This window comes from Nymphalis io, chromosome 26 (genome assembly GCF_905147045.1).
Source record: "Nymphalis io chromosome 26, ilAglIoxx1.1, whole genome shotgun sequence".
Classification (NCBI taxonomy): domain Eukaryota; kingdom Metazoa; phylum Arthropoda; class Insecta; order Lepidoptera; family Nymphalidae; genus Nymphalis; species Nymphalis io.
Genome location: NC_065913.1, coordinates 6,748,137 through 6,773,679, shown reverse-complemented (window position 1 = coordinate 6,773,679; position 25,543 = coordinate 6,748,137). Strand labels below are relative to the sequence as shown.

Genomic DNA, 25,543 nt, shown 5'->3' with positions numbered 1-25,543 from the left:
AGAATTCTACTAATATATATCGATTACGATACGATATAGCCGAGATGGCCCAGTGGTAAGAACGCGTGAATCTTAACCGATGATCGTGGGTTCAAACCCGGGCAAGCACCACTGAATTTTCATGTGCTTAATTTGTGATTATAATTCATCTCGTGCTTTACGGTGAAGGAAAACATCGTGAGGAAACCTGCATGTGTCTAATTTCACTGAAATTCTGCCACATGTGTATTCCACCAACCCGCATTGGAGCAGCGTGGTGGAATAAGCTCCAAACCTTCTCCTCAAAATGAGGAGAGGAGGCCTTTAGCCCAGCAGTGGGACATTCACAGGCTGTTTCGGTAATATCGATTACGATACGTTCCCGATTAAATTCCGATCCAACTTTGAATCATCTTTATTTATTCGAATCGGAACCGAACCGACATGATGTTAGCATATACCGTTGTGTCAAAACCAAACTTAATTCTTAACTCTTATAACAATAGTCGATAATTAAATTAAATAATAGGAAAACGGAAAAACTGCAACGATACCGCTTCGATTCGATTGCGATAAAGTGACAATTTATTAGTAGAATTGGTGCCCAGATATTCTACCGCTAAAAAGCTATACTTAGTTACGTTGTATTCTGGTTTTATGGCACAAGGGACATAGCACCTTAGAGTTCCGAAGGTGGTGTTGCATTGACGATGTAATAGATGGTTAATATGTCTTACAGTGACAAAGTTGATATGCTCTGGTGACCACATACCATCAGGTGGATGATTTAACAGTCCGTTAATCAATATGAAAAAAAAAATGGAGATACACCTTCTCATTAGTGGGACAAGATACCATCACTGTTATTACATAAGCAAAGTAGTCGAGAAAACCATCTAACTCATTATTTTTTCTTTTCATCTTACTATTAAAGCCGAGATGGTCCAGTGGTAAGAGCGCGTGAATCTTAACCGATAATCGTGGGTTCAAACCGGGCAAGCACTACTAAATTTTCATGTGCTTAATTTGTGATTATAACCAGTGCTTGACGGTGAAGGAAAACATCGAGAGGAAACCTACATGTGTCTAATTTCACTGAAATTCTGCCACATGTGTATTTCACCAACCCGCATTGGAGCAGTGTGGTGGAATAAGCTCCAAAACCTTCTTCTCAAAAAGGGAGAGGAGGACTTAGCCCAGCAGTGGGACATTTTCGGGCTGTTACTAACTATTAAATAATACATTATAAATAAATAAAAAGTATAAATATGAATAAATCTCTGTACTTGTAAGGCATCACTTAAGATCATTTGACGTCAGCCGGTAAACAGTTTATGTGTAAACGCCTTATACTCATTACGGGCTAAGCTGAGACGTAGGACGCTACGGCCTCAGTTTGACGGCCTCTTAAGTTGCGACACACACGTTGTCCAATATAAATAAATTGAACCTACACAGCGGTTTGATATGAAATTGATTGTAAAAATGACGAGCCATTAATTTGATTATTAACTTAATACGCCTCTGACTAGGGTTGCGAAATCCTAACGAATATTACAAACGCGAAAGTGAGTTTGTATACATGTTACGCTTTTACATCTTAACGCGTCAACCGATAGTTAAATAGAAAAAGTTAAATAGAAGTTGTCATAGTCCAGTAAAGGACATAGTGTACCTAACAGTTGGCCCCACCCACTGCACACATAATAATATATAAATATACTGGTGGTAGGGCTTTGTGCAAGCTTGTCTGGGTAGGTACCACCCACTCATCAGATATTATACCGCAAAACAGCAGTACTTGATATTGTTGTGTTCCGGTTTGAAGGGTGAGTGAGCCAGTGTAATTACAGGCACAAGGGACATAACATTTTTGTTCCCAAGGTTGGTGGCGCATTGGTGATGTAAGCGATGGTTAACATTTCTTACAATGCCAATGTCTATGGGCCTTGGTGACCACTTACCGTCAGGTGGCCTATATGCTCGTCCACCTTCATATTCAATAAAAAAAAAAATGTTAGCAAATTTCTGTGGACAATAGCGCTGGCTGCATATCACAACGTCACGGCCTTCTTTTGTTCATTATTACTCTTTAAAGCGGGTAATTGTTATCTGTCAGTGTAAGATATATATATATGATCTGTATTTTTTGAATTGTTCCTTTCGTGTACTGATAAAATGTCGTTAAATTTCTAATTTTGTGATTATTATTTTTTTTTAATTGATATTTCACTTTAGTCCTTCGTAGCTTTGCTTAAATAACTTTCTAATAAAAATATTATACAATGCTACATATTGTAGGTCATATTACGAAACCGAATGTATTTTCATGTAGGAGGAATCAATGTATGCACACGTGACTGTACATTGGGTTTATGGTATTCTCAGTGAGTACTACCCAATTGAACAGAAGATATATTAGTGCACAAGTTTATGATGCTCAAACACAGGAACACTTACTATTCCCTCAAATTCATAAACCGATATATACGACGATATATATAATATATATTATATATATATATATATATATATATATATATATATATATATTATATATACCGATCTTTGTTTTCTTCTAATCTAGAACGGTGCAGTTCAATTAAGTATATTTCGCCTTGCCTGGATTTGAACACGTGACCTTTAGTTAATACATATGTTCCAACCACTAGGCAATTCGGTCAAACTTGTTTACATTTCATCATCCTGAATCCGATTCTATCTAACTTTTAATTAGTTAGACAGAAATACCGCAGATTAAAAAAAAAATAGGACAGTGAGCTAAAACACAACAAACATTTTCAAAATCACAGGAAATTAGTCGTTAAATCGATGTAGTAGCGAATAAAATCGCGTGTACCAAATACCAATATACGGAATCGTACCAGTAACCCTATATTCCTTCGTAACCGTAATCTTGTGTGAAAAACATTAGTTAAACGTTTGTTATTTAAAATAGCAAACAATTCGAAGAAATTATTAATATGTATTGCGAGATTTTTATATACAAATTACGTATCCAACTTGGAAAGTTAACTGCTTTTAGTATATAGAGCGGATTTGGCCTCGCAGAGTGTTTTAATTATCGAAAGAATATTAATATTATTAATAAATTAAAAATTACAATTTATAAATATATTATTTAGCAGACAATATAACATATCTTTAAATTAACGATACTATATATTTACATACATGTATCATGTATGTAATAATCAATACACCGGGAGATGGTGACACAAAATTCCAGGTCATTTGTTCCAGTATTTTTTTTTTTTATAGAATAGGAAGGTGGACGAGCATATGGGCCACCTGATGGTAAGTGATCACCAAACGCCCTTAGACATTGGCATTGTAAGAAATGTCAACCATCGCTTATAGCCAATGCGCCACCAACCTTGGGAACTAAGATTTTATGTCCCTTGTGCCTGTAATTACACTGGCTCACTCACCCTTCAAACCGGAACGCAACAATATCAAGTATTGCTGTTTTGCGGTAGAATATCTGATGAGTGGGTGGTACCTACCCAGACGAGCTTGCACAAAGCCCTACCACCAGTATGGCGACTCTTCTGGGGGTTATTGGCACATATGTAGATAGATAGATAGATCTTGAATGCAATAAACTTTTTCTCTTCTATTCTATAACCAATACTAAACGAAAAATCGCCAATTCAATAAAAAAAAAAAAACAAAATATGATTCTTACATAAAACCTTATTCGGATTAAACTTTTTATTTCGATGATAATTTTAAAACAAAAATGGATAATTCGTTACGATATATTAGAAAGCTAACGACACCCACATATTTGCTATATTGCGTAATAAATAACATAAATATGTATGTAAAGTGGCAATTATGATGGACGATAAAAATATTTTTAATAAGTTGGTAAAATTTTGCAATTCCAACGAATCGATGCTAGTGAACATGACTTTTATTACTGTTCAATTAAAAAAAAATGACACCTAAATTAAATTGCATTTGTTCGGTGAACGCACCCGTTACATAGGTGTCACGTATATTGGAATAAATATCTAGACGACCCAAGACGGCTTACTGCACATGAATCTCACTGAAGGTTGAAGATTGAGGATTAAAACCTTGTTTCAAGGAACGTCATTCTCGAACTCGACGTTGAAGATAAACATCGTAAGGAAACCTGTATGTGTCGGATGAAAATCTGCCACGTGTGAATACGAAACCGCATTGGAGCAGCGTGGTGAAATATGCTCCAAACCTTCTTCAAAATGAGAGCCTTTGACTAGCAATGGAACAAATACAAACTGTAACTTTAGGAATACTATCAGACTACACATAACAACATAATTTATATCATTTAAAATCACGAAACCATTTTTTTTTATTTCACAAATAATTTAATTTCACAATTCACAAGAAAACGCCTCCTCATAAAACTTTCACGGTGAGAACAAATTTTATATAAATATTTAATTCAAGTTGAAAAGATAGCACACATTCTTGGATTACGTACTTCGTTTTTTTTTTAAATGCCTGGTTACTTTAAATTTAATTTATTTAGTTTATAATGTAAAATTTCTTTTCATAATTACTTGATTACTGAAATAAAGTATCTTTCGATTATAAATAGTAATGACTAAGTTAGGATGACATAAATATAGGAGGTCAATAAATTGACTAGGTGGTACGGCTTTGTGCCCATCTGGGTACCTGGATACCACATCTAAGCTTCGTTGTGTTCCGATTTGAAGACAACATCTTAGTTCCCAAGGTTGGTGGTGCATTGGCGATGTAAGGGATAGGTAATATTTCTATGGGGGCTGCTCACATTCAGCCTAGCTATTTTAAACAAATAGGTTATATTTTTTGCGTTACATGGCCCGCTCATTGATTGACGTTCATCGCGGGTGAAACCGCACGCAGCAACACTTATATAACAATAATAAATATATAACGAACTGTTATTTACACTACCCTTTATTTTCTATTTTAATGACAGATATTAACAAAAAACGCTGTAACATGGCCGTTTGAACAATTGTAGAAAATTGTCGAGTCACTCAAACCTTTGAACGGTCCAAGTTAAATGACGAAGACGATAAATAATCAACATATATATGTTTTGCTTGTTCATATATATACTTATATATACTATTTACTTTGTCTTCAATGTATATTGTAAGTATTTAGCACTTATAACTTAACATCATTGCACATAATAATACGTATAATTCTGTTAGTGGTTCTAATTAAAAAAATGGATAGTAAGTCGTGAACGCATTCTGGTAGTAGGGCTTTGTGCAAGCTCGTCTGTGTAGGTACCACCCACACATCAGATATTCTACCGCAAAACAGCAATACTTGATATTGTTGTGTTCCGGTTTGAAGGGTGAATGAGCCAGTGTAATTACAAGCACAAGGGACATAAAATCTTAGTTCCCAAGGTTGGTGGCGCATTGGCTATAAGCGATGGTTGACATTTCTTACAATGCCAATGTCTAAGGGCGTTTGGTGACCACTTACCATCAGGTCATACTTACCAAATGCTCGTCCACCTTCCTATTCTATAAAAAAAAAAAACTATAAATGTCACTCCTGTCAATCCACAATCCTAAAACCTCGATACGAAAACGTTCTTCTTCAACCTGACTCGCAACGCATCGGTTCGGACTACACGTCCCTTTCCATATACCTTCGATAAATTTTGTTGAAAGTGAACGAGTGAATTATCATCGTTACCGTTTATCCTAACGAGTTAGTGAACTGTGACAACTAAAGCAATTAGAAAATCATTGTAGTATCGTTTTAAAGTGTGATTGCAACACATGCGCGATTTAACAACTGTTCGCGGGATTAAATTAAACACATTTCCCAAATGGCCTAGTGGTTAGAACGCGTGAATTTTAACCGATGATCGTGGGTTCAAACCCGGGAAAGCATCACTGAATTTTCATGTGCTTAATTTGTGTTTATAATTCATCTCGTGTTTGAGGGTGAAGGAAAACGTCGTGAGGAAACCTGCATGTGTCTAATTTCATTGAAATTCTGCCACATGTTTATTCTACCAACCCGCATTGGAGCAGCGTGGTGGAATAAGCTCCAAACCTTCTCCTCAAAAAGGGAGAGGAGTTCTTAGCTCAGCAGTGGGACATTAACAAGCTGTAACCGTTACTGTTACATTTTCCAAAAAAGAACTTGGTGCACTGTATATTAAAAAATATGATGTAATTAAAAAAGCGTATATAACTAATTATACAGTAGTGCTACTTTATCGAATCTTTAGATAGTATAATGATAACATTCTGGGACATAATTCACACACGGCCATCTGATCCCAAATTAAGCAGAGCTTGTACTATGAAAAACAGACAACTGATATACTACATATACTACTTTTCTTTTGTAAATACATACTTATATAGATAATTACACCCAAACTCGGGACAAACAGACATGTTCATGTCTCAAATGTCTGTCCTGGGTGGGATTCGAACCCACAGCCTTCGGCGTGAAAGGCAAGTATTTACCAACCACGCCAACTTTGCTTAATTTAGAATCAGATAGCCGCGTGTGAATAATGTGAAAAAAGGATAGTATTATTATAGAATTTATAAATTTTTGACTTTTAAACAAGATTCATCTATTATAAATTGTAGATTATCAACATCGACTATCAAGTATTTTTAATAGAAATATAATATGTCTTATATATGACACGGTCACTATAAATGTTGGTAAGTAACTAATTAGGAAACAATTTATGACAATGTTGTTGAAGCAGCTTCCATGGATACTAATAAAAATAACTGACTTGGTTTAACATTACATATCAGAAGTTTTTACGATGGAAGGACTGCGTTACGAGACTTGCATTTATTTATTTGATGGGATCTATATATTTCCAAATAAATTATAATATAATATCCTGGGACTTTTTTTCACACAAAGCCATCTGATCCCAAATTAAGCTTGTACAAAGCTTGTGCTATGGAAACCAGACAACTGATATACTACATATACTACTTTTCTTTTGTAAATACATACTTATATAGATAATTACACTCAGATTCAGGACAAACAGACATGTTCATGCACACAAATGTCTGTCCTGGGTGGGAATCGAACCCAAAACCTTCGGCGTTAAAGGCAAGTATCTACCAACCACTCCAACCGGCCCGTCAAATTAAAAAGCTATTGCTTAGGCTGACGCTACATCCTATTATATGGACTATACATAAGTAGGTATATTGGAAATCGACAATAGCAACATGAGTAATTTAGACAATTTAAACATTATACATGCGTTCTTTAACAATAATGGGCGGCGGGCGAATGGGTGAATTTACTGTATAGCTGTATAATTACATAAAAGGCCTTGATAACTGGGTATAACTAGATATTAACTACTTTCTTTTCTTACTCGTAATTCTTACGAACCATAATTTTTATCCGTATTTGTTGGACACACCGTTGGACGAAGGCCTCTTCTGCTTTGTTAAAATAATGTATGAACATAATTGTATATAACTATAAATTTTATGTAACACATACTATCCATGCTTTATTGACTGCGTCGTAGTTTTAGTGATTAGCTTTTTTTCTGGCCCAGACGCGAGGTCCTGGATTCAAAGACCGACCGGTCGGGCCAAATTAAATCAATAAAAAAAAATGATTTGGAAATATTTACAATAGCAGCTTTTTCTGGGTTGATTTACCATCCCATCGATGAGAGTGAGGGCATAAAGAGTGCACCTGTAATTTGTTCGTACATTAGTGCACTATAATCTGCGCAGCAGCGCAAATAAATAAGTCGAAATATTATTGTTTTTTTAATGATTATAAGGGCTAAAATGACGTCATATAAAGATATAATTGTGAATAACCACGTAGCAGAGATGTTACTAATCGTTATCAGTTCTTATTTAGATATCGCGCAGTACGAGCTGCGCGCTCGAATCGTGAACCATGTGTCCCTACACTTAGTGATATGGTAAATAATTAATTTATTACTTTATTTCCTATATAACTATAATATGGTAAATAATTAATTGGCTTGTAGAAAAATATTAGTATGACATAACTCTAAGAATATATTCCTGCGATGAGACTGGCCGCCATGAGAGTTTTGACCGAAACTGATAGGCGATACTTTTAATAACTTTAAGACAAACTTAACAAGCAATACTTGAAATTTTGTATGTAAAATACAAATAATATAATTATAAATATATATCGGATAGAGAATTTACTTATCAATCCGATTGACACACTTAATGTCATCATCTTAAGGCCACACCTGAAGTCTACTAAGATTCAAATTACCGTTATCAGCGACATAGGATGCTGGTGATAAGCCGAGACAGATAAGCATGGGTGGGCTAGTTTGTTTTGCCTAGATACTATTGCAAAATAATGTTTGATATTCTCAAATATATTACTAGGAAAATTTATAATGATAATAAACGGAAGGACATTTCATGAAAATTTATACCTTGTCTTGTTTCTGAAGAATCACAGAATTCCTTCCAAAATTAAAAGCCAAGATTACAAAATCGAATTTCAGATAATGCGAATGTAATTAAAAATAATACGATAAGTATGAACTTGCATTTCATGAAAAATTCTCAGGGTCATAATAATTAATTTTGTGTAATGCCTGCTAGAACAATTAAGTCACAGTATTTTCGTCATTATCCTAGTTTTGTTGGCATATTCTTATAATATATTTATCTATTTAAAAAACAAAACCGTATTCAAGTAAAATTCGAGCCCATAAAAATGTAATCCCCTATTTTTTCACCCTTACTGGTGGTTGGCACCCGAGACACGGAAATGTACACACTTCCAGACTCCGGGCTGCTACTGAGAATCTTCAACAGAAAAACTTAATAACATTTTATCGATCCAACCTGGGATTCGAACCCAGGACCTCGGGATCTGTGGCCTTATATCAAGCCACAAGACCAGACCTGGTAAATATGTGTAAAATATAATACGTATTATTATTATTATTTCGTGAACATCATAGTAAAATAATATAAAACAAAACAAAACCTTATCGATTCGAACTAGTTTTACTTAAATGTGGGATTACAATACTCTTTTGTAAAATTTCTAATGAAATACATCACATCATCTTTACATTATACAAACCGGTGTGTCACGTTTTATATTGAGATGAATAAATGAGAAAACTAAACGAAATCATCGGTTTATGAGAATTACAATATTTATTATGTACAGCCCACTAGGCTGCCTTCGGCCGTTTTCATTATTACAATATTCATATGGATTAACTGATTTTTTTAAAATAAAACAAAACCTATCTTACTCACTGACAATGTTAAGTATATTTTGAGTTTATCCATTTTACACAAACATAAAAAAACTTAAATCTTTTCTTTTTATGATTTTAATATAAAAGTATATATACAAGCAATAACGTCAGCGCAGCTTCTTTGCAATTATAATATACTTTATATTGAATACTAATTTACATTAAATTAAATTATTTTATTTATTTATTAAGGTTTATCAACAATTAATACGTTTAAAAAATATATATATGTATATATATTTTGAATAGCGTAACAACTAATTATAGGTAAACACCGCTTGTAATTATACATAAAAAGAAAAAAGTAACTACGGCGATTTCATGTAACATTAAATATAGATAAATTTACTGGTGGTAGAGCTTTGTGCAAGCTCGTCTGGGTAGGTACCACACACTCGTCAGATATTCTACCGCAAAACAGCACTACTTGGTATTGTTGTGTTTCGATGTGAAGGGTGAGTGAGCCAGTGTAATTACAGGCACAAGGGATATAACATCTTTGTTCCCAAGGTTGGTGGCGCATTGGTGACGTAAGCGATGGTTAACATTTCTTACAATGCCAATGTCTATGGGCGTTGGTGACCACTTACCTTCAGGTAACCCATATGCTCGTCCACCTTCCATTTTATAAAAAAAAAAAGATTAAAACTAAAACTTAATTACAACAATATAATAATTACAATAATATATAAGTTGTTATTTTATTAATCAAAGTGAGTAGTTTTAGTTTATATACTAATATATTTTGACTTTGATTTTATTATTATGAAAATCAAACTCAAATTATATTAGTGTATAAACTCCGCCCGCGTTTATGGGGTGCGGGTGTCACGTACCTTATCTCAATGTCCCTTAACAACGTTCATGTAAAATTTAATACTAATCGTTTTGGTAGTTTAGACGTGTAAATGTAACAAGCAAACTAATAAACTTTCTTTCGCATTTATAATATCAATAACGATGGTAATGAATTACAATTAAAAATTTATTTAACGTAAACAAATACTAACTCCAAGGTGTTTTATTATCTATAAGAATATAAATCTTGTGTTAAGTAATATGCCTTATTTTTTTTCCAGCCTTTTGCCGTCCACTGCTGGACGAAAGCCTCCCCCATAGAACGCCAACCATCCCGATCTTGGGCAGTCCGCATCCATCCCGAACCTGCCACCTTTTTTAAATCATCGGCCCATCTTGTCACAGGGCGTCCTATACTACGTTTGCCTAAGCGTGGTCTCCACTCTAACACGTGTCGGCTCCATCGGCCATCAATGCGCCTGGAGACATGATGCCTTATTAATTAAGGATTAAAATTTTAGTTAAGTTATTTTATTCACATGAATATATGACAAAACGCAAGCTCAGGCGATATAGTATATTTAGTACATACATAGTATATAAGTAGGTACAATATACTATCGATCGCATACAGACGTTTCTAAGAATCAATTCGAGATATTGATACATGGAGTTTATTTATATATCACCTTCTAGGAACACAGACGCATACCGTTAAAGTTAGATCATAAATTTTGTTTATGTACTCTGCAATATTATTGTATAATATTATATATGCAAATCTATTGGAATGATGACTTTACATTTATGTCATATTGGCTATTATTATTTACTTTTTGGCAGGCCGTCTGAGTAGGTACCACCCTCTCATCGGATATTCTACCGCAAAACAGTGTTTTAAACATAATTAACATTCTTGTTTTCCGGTTTGAAGGGTGAGTGAGCCAGTGTAATTATAGACACAAGGGACATAACATCTTAGTTTCTAAAGCCGGTGGCGCATTGGCGATATAAGGAGCGGTTAATATACAGCGTCAATGTCCATGGGCGGTGGTGACCATTTACCATAAGGTGCCCGACCATTTAAGTACCTATTTTATAAAAAAAAGATAACAAAATACTAAACCGTTGAGATTTGCATGATCTAACCACTGGGCCATCGTGACATTATACATGGTATATAAAAAGTTATATTGGAATATAATGGACATATTTTCTGCGAAGGTCGTGACGTCATCTTTTTTATCGCAATAAAAGATAAGTCTTATAGTTAGTCGGAACTTGTTTCTTCCATCCTTACAGACAACTTGAATCGTAAAGTACATTAAATTTTGAACCGTGCTGCTTCGAAAAAGAATTGATTTTCCCTAAACATAGGCACTTGTGTCGATTCATGTACTTTATGATATAAAAAAATATTGAGACTACTTATTAAAAAATGTTTTTCAAGATCACGTGATCTGACCACTGGACCATCTCGACTCGTAATCAAACAAGAATAATAATAAGATTTTTTTTTAAATAAACATTGTGTTTATGTGTTATATTTGTGTATGTGTGTGTGTGTATTGGCATGTAAGTCTTTAGCTTCATCAGTGCTCAGATTCATTATAAAATCTTTGATTTGGTTATCTGAAAGCCATGAGACCGCAAACATTTTTAAAAATAATCAAATTGTGTACTTTTGTTACGTGTGGTATTTAAATGAGCAAATTTTAATATAAAGTTTATAAACAGGAAACATGCTGAAATGCACAATATCACTGATTCTAATTTATACTTTTAAGATTTTTGTTATACATAAATTCTAAATATTTTTATTTGAAGGCCAACGAAGCTGACGGGTATCACCTAGATACGTTAATATACCTTAACTACAGTCTACAACTAAGTTATCAAACTGTACACAGCTATTATTAACTCGAAATGAAAATAAATTTTTAAATATACGCGAAAATAGTATTTATACGTAAACAAACAAGAATTATTATCGTATAATGCTGATAAAATTATTAAAAGATTAGTCACTTACAAGTCATTGAATGCCTAGATTCTGGAATACAGAACAAACTTTGTTTTTGGAAGTGACATAAGCATTCACAATATGTATAGAAAGATTGAATGGGGGCGAGCCTGATTCGCATTCCGTTACGGCGAACGGCACGACGCTCATTCATTCATTCATTCATTTTATGACATCTTACCCCTTCCCGGCCACCACTTTCTACTCCCTCTCGTGTGTGTGGCACGTATACTATATCCTTTGTTACGTTCGTATGAAAAACTGATTTTGTACAATTTGCATATTTTTTATTGATTTCAATCTTTCAATGATTTGTAAAAGAGCATTCTTAACATGATTTACGTTTCTTTACTCAATGGGAGAAAAAACAGGTGTACGTATATATTTTTAAACTGTAGTTCCTTACCTTTCGGCAATATTGTCATATTTCATTGTCAGTAGCAATTCATCTATTCTCATAATCGCGCAGCGATTACAAATATATAAACAATTTCAAAAAAAAAGTTGATAGTATATACTCTTTTAGTTAACTTTCAATGTTTGCTTGTGTAAAACAACATAATAAATCATTTCTATACCAGAGAGATGGGAAATCACAGCGAAGACCAGACATGTTCTGTCTGCCATAAGTCAAATACCATAACGCATACCCTTACTGTTTCAAACCAGATCTAACCGGTTCGTGTGAATTAAACAGAGCGTAATAATCATTCGCATACAACTTCCATCGAATTACCTGTTCTCAGTGCATTAACGATAGATAAACGAGAATGAGGGCGAACTCAATTGTTTGAAACGAAAATAACATTAACTATGATGCACAGATTGACCCTATTGAATTTAAGATTAAGATACAACATTATAAGAGCAAAGTTGAATGATTATACTTTTCAAGAAGCTATTTTCAATGATAATATTGGTACCTAATGTGTTATTGTCTTTCGGCGCTGGTTCGAAAGCGCATACTAACTTTTTTTGGACACGTCTCCCGGCAAGGAAGTAACTCCATAGAGCGCCTTGTCATTCAAGGCAAGTCGGATGGCACCAGACCACGTGGAAGGCCCATGCGATGGTCCGTCAAAATAAAAAAACTGTTGGCGGTCCTTTGCATGAATGCACCAGGCTCACCACTAACAGGGACATATACATCTACTGGTGGTAGAGCTTTGTGCAAGCTCGTCTGGGTAGGTACCAACCACTCATCAGATATTCTACCGCAAAACAGCAGTACTTGTTATTGTAGTGTTCCGGTTTGAAGGATGAGTGAGCCAGTGTAATTACAGGAACAAGGGACATAAAATCTTAGTTCCCAAGGTTGGTGGCGCATTGGCTATGTAAGCGATGGTTGACATTTCTTACAATGCCAATGTCTAAGGGCGTTTGGTGACCACTTATCATCAGGTGGCCCATATGCTCGTCCACCTTCCTATTCTATAAAAAAAAAAAAATATGGCGAAGGCTCGTGAGGCGAATAACATTGTGCCGAACAATTCATAATACTTCATGGCGACCACGACCGCTCTGACAAGATTGTCACGACGAAGAAGAAAAAGAATGTGTTATTGTGCTATGGAAAGAGCAATGATTCATATTTTAGAGTCTGAATTTAAATTGATGAATTAGACGCAATAATAACAAATCTCGAAGAGTTACAAAACTAGTGTCGGAAGAAGATCATGTCGTGGTAATCGATAAGGAAGAAAAGGCTTCAAAAGATTACTGAAAGATAGAAAAAAGAGCACAGGACACTCTTGAACAAAATGCTCTGTTCAAGAGCGTCCATTCCAGTCATTCCAGTCATTCCAGTTGCAAGCTTTGACACACATACTCAACAGATGAAGTTAAATAAAATCTTATAAAAATCCTCATTTAGATCGCCATTGTACATCTAACATCCTATAATAGGTATGACTATCGACCTCAATATATTTCTAGTGAATTGTAAAAAAAACACTAGTAAATTGAACGTTAAATTTTATTCACGACAACCGTGAACGATTTTATTTGAAATGGGTTTTAGAAAAATACTTCTCAACGTAAGGTTTTAATCACACTAAACGATCGATCATCGTTCGGTGGTAGAATGGAACAATCCCTTATGTTATATAACAAATCGGTAATACATTTCTAGCAATACTAATGGAGGTTTTATCGACCAGTATTTGTCGATCTACCAAAGTTACTACACCAAATTTATCAATCGATCGACCATCGATCGATTGGTGTGGCAATTACTTTAAAGTTTTTGTTACGCTCATTAATGTATCTACTTTCTGTATAGAATCAATAACGTAAAAATAAATTTGTTTATTTTGCTTTCACGACTTAAATATACGATGATTATAAAATTGTCTATTTTCTTTAAAAAAAATATATATCTAATAACAAATTCTAAAATTTTTAACATGTACACCTATTTATGCTTATTAAGGCGTTACAAACCTATCCGTGGTATAAATTGTGCAAAGTAACTCATAACATTAACCTACCGCCAAACTAAATACTTTGTTTTGCTATGTTCTAATTTATATGATGAACCAGTGTGTAAATTACTAGCAAAATATATGTATCATCTTGAAACCTGTAGTTGACGACAAAAGGCTACGTAAAAAAATAGACTATATTTTTCACAGTACGGAGGTCTTAGCGAAGGCCTTCCTCAAATAAATGTTGTGAACATTTTTACGACACTAAACAAATATACAGAGTAGTACCTAGTCTTACGAAACAGCTTATCAACGTTGTTTATAATATTATAACAAACTTGAACGTAATAAACAATGACATCATATTAACAGTAGCCAGACCGCAGAACAGACGAGTTATTAGCACGCATAGAAGATTACGCTACAACCGCGAGATGTGATACCATTAAGATTGAATTAGTTCAAATTGCGAATATAACAATATACAGATTCGTTTTATTTTTACAGTGCGAATACAGATGAGTGGAATGTCTGCTATGTGTATCTCTATTAATGGTGTATTGGTCAGCGTATGCTACTACTACTGCTACTGCTTCTTTCAAACCATCGTGGCGTAACAAAGATTCCCAATCGTCAAATGATGTTTATTCGCACAAGCTATATATAATACAATATATATATATATATATATATATATATATTTTCTTAATAAACCATTGTATATTTTGCTTTTGATCAACATATATATATATAAAAAATAAACAATGGTTTATTAAGAAAATATATTTTTAGATTCAGCCATTCTTAGGAAGTGGCAAAAAATAATTAAATACATTTAAGAAATAGTAACAATTACAACCTATTAATTTTTTCCTTACCAAATAAAACACTGCATTCAAGATCACAATCCGTATTTCTAGCTTATTCACTTAATTAATTTTTCTCATGCCCATTGAAAAATATGATGATGAAAATAATTAGCTCAGTGAATAAACTAACAATATTAATTGCGAAGCGAGGCCCGACACGAAATTAGACTAGCATTGTTTCGTCCTCTATTATCTTAACAATTTTAATCTTGTTCAAATAACGGTACACTGAAAACTAAGGGGGTTCCCATTTTTATTCTTAAATTAAAAAAAATATTATCTTAAATCGTCATGAGATTCGTTGTATATATTAATGAACCATGATATGTTAAAACCCACCGAGTTTCTTTAATGCCAACAATGCTTTCGTCAGATTCGAAGTAAGAGAGGATGGAAAGCCTTGTTATGTTCAATGATAACGTTCAAATTTGACGGGCCTGTTGGCGTGGTTGGTACATACTTGCCTTTCACGCCGAAGGTTGTGGGTTCAATTCCCACCCTATATAAGTATGTATTTACAAAACTGCTTGGTTTGAGATCAGAAGTCCCAGGACATTATTATAATAAAATTAATTAAAATAAACCAACATAGAACATCATCCGATCATTGTCTAAAGTTATTTAGTTTATGTTCTATGAATGTCAATTTCTGATCTGCCTCGTGGCTAGCTTATTAATCCGATGTCCTGGGTTAAAGTCCATTAAAAACGTCATGCAAAACAATTTGGGTTACCATTTGTAAGACTAACTGTCAAAAACATCTATCAGTCTGCGTTATCCCATTTGGAGACAACAATCCGTTGTAAAGGGTAATCATTTGAATGAATGAACCGAATGATAATTTGGAAAAAAAACATAAATGACCTGCAACTGTATACATATTTTGTCGACGACCATTGTGATAGACCGAGGCGAATGATTCGAAACGATTTTCTCAGCGTCCATTTGAACAAAGGGTTCACGCTTGAAATTCGTAATTCTGAAAGTCGCTTCGAGATTGTCAATTTTAGCGGTAACTTGGTACGATTTTGTTATTATTTCTAGACGAATATACTGTAAGATATCTAAGGTGGGAATAAGGCAATATTATATTAAAATAACCCAGAAAATACTAACTGTTAAGTCATAAAAACCAAACAGTTATGTGCCTATTCTTTTACAGAGTTTTCCGCGTTTTTTCTTACAAACTTATCATTTAATACCTAGTTGTTCGTGGTAAGTGGTTTTTATAAATATAACTTTTGTGGCAGAAGGCTAGATATCGATATAATAAATAACGGCCTTATTTATAAACGATGTTTAGCGAGTGATTAGTTAAACAATGCTGTGTCTTCTTCTTTCGAATGTAAAATCAATAATGACAGAACGAACGAAATCAGCGTTTAACTAAGCAGTCGAAAAGCAACTATTTTTTTAAGTAAGGTAAAAGTAACATATTGTTTGTTTATAATTATTGTTAAACGCATATTTTTCATACATTTATAAAAAAAGTAACGAACCTATTTATGTATATAGAAATATGACATTCTTATGATATAGTGAATCAAAAGAAAAAATCGTTTAATGTCGTGAAATTTCTCCAAAATTTCGAAATTGAATTCCATTTATCCCGGATATATTTCTCCTCCAAGATCAAAAATACAAATTGAACAACGAGCTTCATTCAGGAAAACCGCTATAAAGATCACGAAATAAAACGGATACATACGATTTGGCACACGACGCATCTTATAATTCGGGGATATTACGGAAGATGACTCCAAAGTTCCGGAAACTATTTCAGGCGACCCAATTTTTTGGATCATGTTTACGACTTAATGTTATATCACTAAAAGGGTAAATGGTTGTATGTGGTGTTTGGGTTCTTTAGGCGATTAGTAATGCCTTCTGATTGTCTTAGCGAGTTAAGTAATTGGCTCAATTCAACAGTGTTTCTCTATTCCTGAATTATTTTTATTTTTGAAAATGCTGGTTTTTCACCAATTAAGTATGTTTTAATAAAATCTACTTCTTAATCGGTGGTTAAGATGGTCGGATCAAAAGTACTTGTAGGAGTATATTGAAATAATATTTTTTTTAGATTTTTAAGATTGGTTTTAGACTTGTTTCTTCTGTGGAATTCTATGACTGTTGCTTAATCTTCTAAATAAATATCACAAACATGTAACCAGTTGAAATCATTACAAGTATGGTAAAAACAGATTAAAGAATCTATCCGTTATCACTTCCGATGATACGTGGATGTTCAAATATAACTTAATTATTCACTTGTCACTTTTTTTTAAATAAATCACATGGCAAATACTAATAAAGCAAAGACCACACAATTGGACACTCGCAGCTGGTTCCATTAAACCAATAAACACTTAAGTGGCATATAAGCTATCTATTACAGAGCGAATCGTCCAATGATATCATATAATTGCTTCGCCGAATGCACTTACCCTCATCGATTCGCTCAATAAAACACTTACTATTTAAATTGTATGGGATTCTCGTCTTTAACTTCCACAACATAAAGACTATATCAAATCGTTTACACGGAATAATTACTGAATCAATAGACAGTAGGCGTTAGAAAGTCAAATTAATTAAAGGGATTAAACCACAGAGTACAGAAATCCATGAATCACGTTTCACTTCCATTTTCGAAATATTTTTTATCGAAGTCTTATCCATTCAGCAGTTTCATTCTATGCATTCATAATTATTTTAATTCAAATAGATTTGTACCGAATCTTGAATCGTCAAGTGTTTCATGGCTTTGGATTGCCAAATACAGAGCTAACAATTGTTAATTTGTCACATATAAGTTCTGATTAAGACACGTATTTGAGTGTTGGTAATCTGAACCAGTTAAAAGTTTTTTTTTTGTTTATTGCAAATATTATATTATTTATTTACTTTTTAGTTTAGTTTAATTTTGTTTTGCTTTAAAGTTATTTATAAATATATATACATAAACGAACGAAATGTATTATGTGATAACATTATAGGGAGAATCAGTTAAATATTATATTGGCAATACGCAACCCAATTACCAAAATCGTTATAACTCTTGAACTTGTAATTATACTGACTCACTTATCATTCACCTAAAAAGTGCAATTGTTTTGGAACCCACCATTTGTTCTACCATATTTAACTGTGATCTAATTTGAATGGTAATTGGAAATTACAAGCATATAACATCTTAGATCTCACGTTATGTACATTACATACAGTTCCAGTCACTAATAGAAGAAGGTTCTAGTTGTTTGTTTCGAAGGGATATTATTAAAAATAAAAACGTGTTGACTAAACTTATAAAGCAGAATAAGTTCGATCCTTTGCCTGTTGCATTAAATTATTTCACAGTAGCTTGTCGCTCACGTGTATTTGGAATGGAATAAATTTCATCATAAATGTAATTCACGAGAATTATTTTATTTAAAAAAAAACATACTCGTGTCGTATTTTTTAGTATAAGAGAATCTTATTAATTATTATTAGAAACGCACATTGGTATTCTTCCATTTCCATGATCTTTTGGGTGGATGAATGTCATTAAATGGGTACACACACACTGGATTATAAATCCACATCTAGGTGTACATTAACACTAGACATTATTTTTCTATCCCTTAAGATGTTTAGATAAACAATCGTCTCTTCATTTTATATCTTTGAAACGCTACATCTGTCTGTCTAGATATAACATCCGGCGGTTGCGACGAAAATAACCATTAATACTATATTATTATAAAGCCTCGAACACAAATGCGCAAACATCGCACTGCGGACGAATAATCTGTAAAGCTACAGCAACACATATGACTGCTAGACTATTTAAATTGAAAATTTTCTTCATTCAAGTAGGGCAGCACTTATAAATGTTGCTTATCGACTGATAAGTTCAGTGTTGAACTTCTCCCTTACATGAAGAGCCGAGATGGCCCCGTGGTAAGAACGCGTGAATCTTAACCGATGATCGTGGGTTCAAACCCGGGCAAGCACCACGGAATTTTCATGTGCTTAATTTGTGATTCAACCTGCATGTGTCTAATCACTGAAATTATGCCACATGTGTATTCCACTAACATGCATTGGAGAATAAGCTCCAAACCCTCTCCTCAAAAAGTCGAGAGGAGGCCTTTAGCCCAGCAGTGGGACATTGACAGGCTGTTACGGTTACGGTGTTACGGTCTCCCTTTCTGTCATTATTGATTTGACATTCGAAAGAAGAAGACAGCATTGTTACGTAACGTTTATAAGGCCGTTAGTGTTAAACGACGTTTATAAGGCTGGTAATTTACTTATAATCAGTGGCGATTTCCCTATAGGCTGAGTAAGCCTTGGCCTACGGCGGCAAAACTTGGGAGACATTTTTTTAGTAGTCGCATCTTTTGTAAAGCACATATCAAAATTTAAAAACTAAAATATGTGTCCATAACATGTCGAAAAATAAAACTTGTATGAAGATTTCGATTATTAAAATATTCAACTAATAACATGGAGGCAACCTTCCATCAGCCTAGGGCAACATGTCATTTAAATGTTGGAATTATATGTACTAAGGATTGCCATTGCTGTCATATAGTTTGTGACATCGTCATATGACAAAAATATTGTCCAGGTAAGAAAACGTACTTCAGATTTAAAAAAAAATAAAAAGCTTAAAAAAATCCTTTTTAATAGTACTGAATTTAATATTTTGTATTTTAAGACCTGGCAACCCCCCTCCATAGTACATCTGGACTATTTTTTAATACTTTTTACATAACAGATATTTCGGTAGCAGTACTAAATTTACTTTAAAATATCAAATTTTCACCTTACTACAAATAAAAATAAGACTAGCCTTTTACTCGTATAAATTCTGTATAAAACTCGATGTTAAGCTGTGTTAATTGAATGCATGACATCACATGTAATCTCAAATGATACAACTTTTTCTACAAATGATGTATAGATTGCTCAATGAAAACAGTTAATTATTTATTCATTAATTACTGTAGCGCTTATTAATTACGCGAAAAAATACCACTTATCATTCTTCACATAATTGCATCTTCATTGCCATTCTGAAGACTATAGCTATTCAATTAATTCACTTCCTCTTTAATGGGGGAAGAAATAAAATTTTATCACATTTACATTGAAATACAAAAAACGAATACCTTGACAAATCTTGAAATGAGTTATTAAAACTATTCAATAATACCAATCTTAAAATATAATAATAAATAGCAAGATTTGAATCCACAAAAGCACTACTGACCGACTTGACTTTTTATGTGTGTTCACTTATGTAATAATTATCTCTAAGAAATAAAATGGATTTATAAATACGAACTAATATTTAATTAATATTCATAAGATTTTTATTTTTTAATTACTCCACAATTCATAATGGTCCGACATTCAAAATCAAGAATTTACTTATGTTAATGTTTTAATAAAAACAATTATTCGTACATCACATATAATAGTTTTAATTTATTTATGGATAGGTCAAAATATGAGCAATGAATTCAACTAGGCTATTAACGACTCGTCCTAATTTCACACATGTTTAAAGTAATGATTCTCAAGTGCTTTTATTACACTCTGAGTGCACCATGTGATACGACATGTAAACTTGTTTAATTTGAGAATGCATACTGTGAACTGTTCACAGCTTTGATATATATAATAAGTTTTTTTTTTTAATTTAAAGTTTATCTTACTCGTGTATCATCAATTAAACAATAAAAGTATAGCAACTCTTGAAAATGTAATTTTAAATTCGAAATATTTATTTGTTTTAAAACATTATATTTCTAAGTATATCTTTATTAAATCTCCAAAGACTAAATTTCCATGATCTCATTTAATTTATTCTTTTTTATTGCTCACAAATATATATATAAGCATGTAAAGAAAAAACTTTATCTCTCTTTTCGGACACATTTAGTGCACACAATGATATGAGTTTTGGAATGGTTAAAATATTTATGGAAAAGTGCAGAAAGCCTTAATTTATGTATATTTGTGGTATTATATGTTTGTATACATTTACATTCATACTATTAATGTCAGACAATCTAACGTTCATAATGTGTTTTTGACATTTCCAGATAAGTGTAATAAATGCTATATAAATGTGACAAACTAATAAAATTTACATTTATTAATAATATAATATTGTTATTTATGTCAATGACAACTAAATAAAATTTATTTACATACAGCAAAAAAGTTTAAATCCAATAATACTGTAACGGTTTATAATCCTAACACTTCATTGAGCCAGTTACGAAACAGCAGTTTAACACACGGGAAGAATATTAAGTTAATGTGGATTGTTAATGCATCTTCTAATGCCTGTTACCATTTCTAGGTACATTGACCTTTGTTTAATTTTATTAACATAATTTTATTGATATTAAAGTATGTTTTTTATGTTACAAGATAAATGTCAAGTATAGTTTTAATTCATAATTATCTATCTCATTTGTGAATAATTTGTAGATAAAATTAAAATTTAAAAATTATAAATTCTTAGCTCTGACTAGCAACTTTGTTTTAGATTTACACATATATTAATACATAATAGATTTAGTTAATAATAATAATAATAATAATATCCTGGGACATTTTTCACACACAGCCATCTGATCCCAAGCTAAGCAGAGCTTGTACTATGGAAACCAGACAACTGATGTACTACATATACTACTTTTAAACTTTGTAAATACATACTTTTATAGATAATTACACATAGACTCAGGAAAAACAGACATGTTCATGTACACAGATGTCTGTCCTGGGTGGGAATCGAACCCACAACCTTCGGCGTGAAAGGCAAGTGTTCTACCAACTACGCCAACCGGCTTGTCAAAACCGGTTAGTTGTTATGTAAAATCTAAATAATAGCAGATGGATAGTGACTTTTGCTGTTCTAATATTATTGATTGAACCAATATTACTATCTATACAATTATATTTTATAACAATATATAAGACGAGCTGGTTGGCGTAGTTGGTAGATACTTGCCTTTCCCACCCAGGACAGACATTTGTGTGCATGAACATGTCTGTTTGTCCTGAGTCTGGATGTAATTATCTATATAAGTATGTATTTACAAAAGAAAAGTAGTATATGTAATATATCAGTTGTCTGGTTTCCATAGCACAAGCTTTGTATAAGCTTAATTTGGGATCAGATGGCCGTGCGTGAAATATGTCCCAGGATATTATTATTATTATTAATTACCTTTTGTATTTATTCTATGTTGGTGAAACAAGTTTTATTCAATAGTATTAATATTACAAATTTATTAATTACAATTATGATTATAAAAAACTATCAAAGATGTTATCTTAAGTTTATTTTATTCTGCAGAACAACATTCCAATGTTAATATTGAAATGTGAAATGAAATGTTGTAATATTGAAATAATATTACTGGAATGTATTTGATTATTTTTAAATTAGCATTTGGTTTATCTTTTTAACATAACTAATATTTTAAAAAATTACCAATATAAAATAATATGTGTGTCATAAAGTTACATCATATTTGTGATTGTTTATAGATTAAGTTATACTTTGATAGTAGTTTTTTAGTAAAAAATTACTAAAGTCAACCGTCATAAGTTAATGTTTTGGTTAAGTAAACTCATAGAATTTGAAATGCAAATTATGGTAATAATGCAGTTCTGTGTTTCAGGAACAACAAATGTAAGGTACTGGTTTGAATACCAAACAGGTTTTGTGAATGGCTTATTTTTGCAATGTTAATCTTTGTAATAAATTATAATGGAGAGAGCATATCTTTTTTTTATTTCCTTCTTGAGTTCTTTTCAAGTCTAAAAGAAGTTCGAGTTTTTTTTTATGATGTCATATTAAGTGTATAAATCCAAAGTGCCTAGTAAGTTTTGTAAATTATCTATGTGATTAATTTTATACTTATCGATTATTATTAAACCTAAACAAAAACCAAAAACGTCTAATCTAGTAAGTAAGTTGATACGCGAATTAAAACTCGTTCAACTCATAAATACAATTTAAATTTGTTCCATACGAGATTTTGCTTTACATCGAGGTCAAGCTATAAGAGGTTAAAAAAAATTGCAATGAAAGTCAAATAAGGCGAAAAGGTTCAAGTAACAAATACTGATCTCGAATGTTAAATATTATTTATATTTAAATGAAAAACATAACATAAACTCACCGTAATGTGAAGATTTTATCACACAGAATCACTTAAATTTGTTCAACGTTGCAAATTATATAAATAAAAAAACAAAATAATCACAAGACAATTGGACCATAACGAAGATTACTTTAAAAGGGAAGCAATGTCACCGTTTAAAGTAAATATCACAGCATAGCACTACACATTTTTTTTAATATATTGTTGTTAAAAACTTATAAAAACATAACCCGAAATGAAAATAAAATACGGCCAAAGAAATGTAAACAAAACAACTACGAACGACACCCAACTAGCTGTATGACTAACCAAACCAGACTGAAGTTAGTAGAAGGTTGCCATTTGGCTAAGAACTTGCATTAGTCACAGAATATAAAATAAAAATGACAGACCACAGAGTGCACTTTCTTATTCGATTACAAAAATCGAGTAAGTTCGTTTTTATCACATGTAAAAATAGTTTTTTTTTAAATATATGATTCTTGTACTGACTAATAATGAATATTAATATGTAAATTGACAATAATTACGTTCATGACATTGTTTAATTTAAATTTTATTTTTGATTTAAATTAATGTAATTTCATTTAATGTGATTTTATCTAATTTTATGTATTTGATTTAGTCTAATTTAATATAACTTAATGTGATTAATTTCTTTTGATTAGTGTGAATTTTAATTGATTTGATTTAAATCAAATTTTATTTTGATTTAATTAATTCAGATTTGTTTTAAATTATTTTAGTTTAATTTGGTATTATAATTTAATTCGAATTATTTTAATTTAATTTATAATATGTAAAATCTGTAAAATATTATTATTGTAATTTTTGTCTTTTTACTATTTATTGTTTTGTATTTATGATCCCTATTTGGCCGAAATAAATGATATTATTATTATTATAAGTTATACTCTGCTATAAAAGTAAGCTGTACACTCCAGCTGCAATCAGGCGTTCCAATAAACTCATAGCCTGTACAGTCGTTTAAGAAAATAGCACATTATATACTTCATTCAATAAGGTCAATGTTATATTGAAATTTTATATTTTTCATTAAAAAAGCAAATCTATGAATAATTATTATTATTTACTTAAAAATTGCCATTACATGACATTTTCTTGTATAATAATGCAAAAAAAAATATAATACGACAAAACCTCGAATAGGTGGTTTTTTCTACATAATAAAAGTAAATAAGTGACATATGACATTAATAAATTACTTATAAAATAATACAAACTGACTAGGTTTAATATCACTACATATATCTTAATAACTTTCGATAAAACTGCAATTTGTACTTAACATGTCGAGTAACTAAATCGATTATTATACTTTAATATGAATCGGTACTTTCTTAGAGAAATTAGATAACCTGAAGTTAGGTATAAATACTGGCGGTTGAAACTTAAAAGTTGTTACTTGTAATTCTCGCTTTACGTAATCGTAGGTTTTTATATTCGAAATTATGATCAATATGATTTATCCATTTTGTCTAATTATCAGTTAATATCCATAATTCATAAATGTATGTAATAAAATCATTTAACGACGAGGTAATTCATTCATAGCGATATTATTAATATTGCTTTAAACTTACTTGTTTTTCTTCACTCTAAAATGAAAATGTTCGATATAAAACTTTTAAGTTATCATAGTTAATAGTCCTAGGACCGGAATATGCTTCGTGAGATTTGTGAAGATTATTGTGTACCTTCAACCTTAATATGCCAATGGCCTTACACGTAGAGAAAAATATTTTTAGTTCGTACGCTTTTCTAATAAACACATTTTTATACTTAGTGACATTTTTAGTTGGAATACAAGTGGTTCCTTCTACAGAATCCAGTCTAAAGTTCAGTTTTATTTAACAATATTAAATTTATAAGACCGGCCATCAGGTCAACTTCCTGACCGGTTGTCCTTCCTTATAATTAGACAT

General features: G+C 32.1%; 1 protein-coding gene across 1 annotated transcript in view; it reads right to left on the bottom strand.

Moving 5' to 3' along the window:
* Positions 1 to 23,900, bottom strand: part of LOC126778416 (pleckstrin homology-like domain family B member 2) — a 106,471-nt gene extending 82,571 nt beyond the window's left edge. Inside the window, exon 1 of the mRNA XM_050501916.1 lies at positions 23,616 to 23,900. The gene's annotated coding sequence lies outside the window, so the exon portion shown is untranslated. The remainder of the gene's footprint in view (positions 1 to 23,615) is intronic.
* Between the last annotated feature and the right edge of the window lie 1,643 nt (positions 23,901 to 25,543).